Genomic DNA, 4,196 nt, shown 5'->3' on the forward strand with positions numbered 1-4,196 from the left:
TTTTTAGTATTAATGGATGATTTTAATATCAAAACCCTATTGAACCCATGCTTACATTTTAATTTGTAACTTAAGAAATGGGTTAACTAAACATGATTGTGTAGTGTTTGAGCTTCGGTTTATTCATCATGATATTATGGTTGACCTACTGAACAAAGTTCTATATTATAATGAAATATTGAGGAAATGATTACAGGTGGTGAAAGCTTTGATAAATGGTAAGTTGGTTATATTCTCTAACTCTTATTGTGAATTGTTCTTGAGTGGTATGGTCGACCTTTGTTGGCCGTGTTTACATAAGTATATTATATTTGTATCGGTATTGTTAGTAAGTCCTTGAAGGCTTGATATATGAAGTAAAGTGGAAATTATGATGTTCTTATTGATACGTCTTGTGAAACTTGAATTGTATTTCTTGTTTAGGTCATGTCTAAATATATTATGTGTACATGTTGAGCATGTCTAGAAGTCAATGTTAGTATGTGAAGTATGATGAAGGAAAGTGTAAGCATTTCTAGGAGGAAAGTGTAGGCATGTCTAGAAGTCAATGTAAAGGAAATGGTGATTCTGTGAAATGTGTGTCCACACACACACATCCACACTTGAATGAATGAATGAAGTTAGCAAACGTTAATAAGGGGAGTTTTGGGGTGAAAACTCTTCGTGAGTTGAGATAATGTGTTTAATAGCAACCTCAATATCTCCCAAGCGCTTTCTATGATAGGTTGGAGGATGGATAACCTTCGTGAGTTGAGATGTGTTATCCACTAGTTATCCTTAACCTATAGTACATAATGTTGAGACTCCTTAGGGAATTTGTCCTTACCAATGAGAAGATATGAAGAAGGGGTGGTTATAATTCGTGAGTTGAGATGTTGTATTCTAATGTATCTATTGAGATGAGTGCTGCTCGTTAGTAGATAATGAGTTACATATTAGCAATCTCCTTATCCCTTAACTATATGCCTGCATAGGTATAGATATTGGAGAATCCATGTAAAAGCCAAAAGAATGACTCTACACTAGGCAAGTGGGGATCCCTCATCCGATAAAGGCTAATATCTGGATTCCATGTCTAGCTCTCATGGTTTATGTCAGTTCTGCTAGCCCCAAAAAAATAAAAAATGAAATAAGTCTCCTAAAAAAGTGTACTATTCAGAATACGTGGTGGTATGGTACGCTATTTATCCATTGCACAATTACACATTTAAAAAGGGTGTCTTGGTGTGTTTTATATGAAGTGTATGAATGAGTTATCATATATTGCAAATGATTTTATATGATTCAAGGTCTAATGCTGATAACGCATGTGAAAATTAGGTCTTATATGATGAAGTTATGAATAATGAATGTAGTGTGCTTGATCCAAAGGAATCCCAAGGAGCACTAAGTGGGAGTAGTAGTATGGGATGCTACTCTCATATTGCGCTTAGTGTTAGTTACATGTCAAATTGGATTAGGGAACTTATATGAATTCTTTAATGTATGAAGGTTCTTCTAATGTCTAGGTTAAAGTGTGGAATTGTTTCTTGTGCGAGGTAAGCCTATGGTTGGTAGTCGTACGAATCACATAGATGTGTATTGAAGGGGGTGTATGGGAGTTTCCTTTATGTCTTACCTTAGTTACTCTTAGGATAAATTTTTTAGAAAAAACTCAAATGAAATGAGTTCATAGTGTTTGGTATTAATGTGTTCACTTTAGTGTCACATTAGTGCACTATAACATTTAAAGGGAATCACTGTAATGTTTTTTTGACCTTACTGTTATGTGATTCTTTGTGCTAAAATGTGATTCTTTTTGCTAAAATGTGATTCTTTATGCTAAAATTATGGTAATATTTCATTATGTGCTAAAATGTTCCCTCTTTGCATTTTTTGGCATAGGTTATACTTAGAACATTATTTGTACTATGTCCATACTTTTCTATACTACATAAGTATAAGTTGGAGGCAAGAAGAAGTCAGGGAGGCAAATCTTGGGAATCAACTCTCTCAAGAATCGGTATGTCCTCATATATTCGAGGACATAATCTATACTTCTTAGTTTTATTATAAAGACATATTATGTATTATCATTTAATGTAAAGGGTCTTGTCCAGAAGATGTTGAAGTTGTGTCTTTAAGATGGCTAGTGAAGACAAGACTACTCTTTAGTATTTATGAAAGATATTTTATTATTATAAATGTCATCAAATGTTTAATTCCGCACTAATTTTCAGGGTTTCTGTAAAGAATGATAGAAAATAGCTAGTACGAGACCTCTAAAGGGTCAAGTCCGCCTTGTTCTGACCTTAGGATGCTCCCTTCTCCTAGGGGGTACTTTTTGGTTGTTACACAGAATGACTATTAATTATTATGTTCTTTAAAATTATCGGCCGAGTCGGGTAGCTGTCACTTTGGATTGACAAAACCCCGTCGAAGGCCTGTAGGTCAACCGACGGGCTGTCGACTAGGACCATCAATTACTTTTCGACTTATAAATAATTAAAGACATATGTTGGATCTACAAACACCATAGACGGTCAGCCAATGGAACGATGGCCCATTGATGGGGTCCGTAGATCTATGCACCAGACCATTTTCTGCAGATTTTTATTTTGGTCCCTGCACATGTAACACCCATTAGGCCATTCTTTTCGTGTTTTATAGAAATTATTGAGACACAAACCCTATACTAATCTCTACCCAACACTACCAAACAATAAGGAATGAAATAACACAAAAAACAAAAAAACACAAAAAAACGACTATTCCTACAAAGAAAATAAAACCTATCATTGGCTAGAGGATACACCTTGGCTATCCTCCCCAGAAGCGCTTGATTTAACGTCACCGCACGATGCAGGCTCCTTGATTACTTAGACTTCATCAAGAAGATAGGCCTCAACCACTTCATTGACACTCTCCGCATGTCGCATGTAGATCTTCATCATTTGCCCGTTAACATTGAAATTTTTGCCCTCCTTATTCTCCAATTCAACCACACCATGTGAAAAAACTTTAGTGATAAAGAATGGCCCTGTCCACTTGGACTTGAGTTTGCTCGGAAACAAGCGTAGCCTAGATTTCAATACAACCAGCAAATTACCAATCACAAATTCTCGCTTTTCAATCCTTTGGTCGTGACACTTCTTCATCATCTCTTTGTAAATGTATGAACTTTCATAGGACTTAAGGAGGACTCATCAAGATCATTCAACCCATTTAGTCTTTGTTCGACCACCTTAGTCGAATCCATCTTAAGTTTCTTCATTGCCCACATTGCTTTGTTCTCTAACTCGACCGGCAAGTGACAAGCCTTACCATATACAAGTTGGTTTGAAGACATACCTATTGGAGCATTGTATGTATTGGGTAGGCCCAAATAGCATCAACAAACACCCTTGACAAAGCTATTCTATTTGCATTCAACATTTTCATCCGAATTCTCTTGATCTCTTGATTGGACACCTAAAATTTCCCTATGGTCTATTCATGGTAAGGAGTAGCCACTTTATGGAAAACACCATATGTCTCCAATAGCCCTTCGAACAATTTATTACATAAGTGCGAGACAACATCACTAATAATGGTCCTAGGTATGCAAAATCTAGAGAATATATTCTTTTCCGTGTACGGTGTGGTTTCCTTCATTGTTAGGAAGCAAAATTGCTTCCACCCATTTTGACACATAGTCGACGCAACAAGTATATACTTCATACCATGATAACTCATAAACGGTCCCATCAAATCAATGCCCAATTAATCAAATAACTCAATCACAAGAATAGGATTTAATGGGAGTTCTTCTCATTTAAAATTACTCAATCTCGTTGGCACCGATCACATGATTTGGCAAACTCGTGAGCATCTAGGTGAATGGTAGGCCAATAGTACCCAAAGTGCAAGATCTTATTCGCTGTCCGGATACCACTATGGTTCCCACCCAAAGGCGAGGAGTGACATTCCTCCAATACATTCAACATCTCAACCTCCGGTACACAACAGGGAATAATCCCATCTGCACAACTACGGTACGAGTCAGGCTCATCCTAAAAAAAAAATTCACATCATGCATGAATATTTTCCTCTAGTTAAACGACAAGTTTGAATGAACTACATCACTTGCCAGATATTTCGCAAAGTTTGCTAACCATGGGATCAAATCTGGAGAGACGACCAATACATGTTCATCGGGGAATGCATCACCAATTTCA

Source organism: Solanum pennellii, chromosome 5 (genome assembly GCF_001406875.1).
Source record: "Solanum pennellii chromosome 5, SPENNV200".
In the NCBI taxonomy this organism is placed as follows: domain Eukaryota; kingdom Viridiplantae; phylum Streptophyta; class Magnoliopsida; order Solanales; family Solanaceae; genus Solanum; species Solanum pennellii.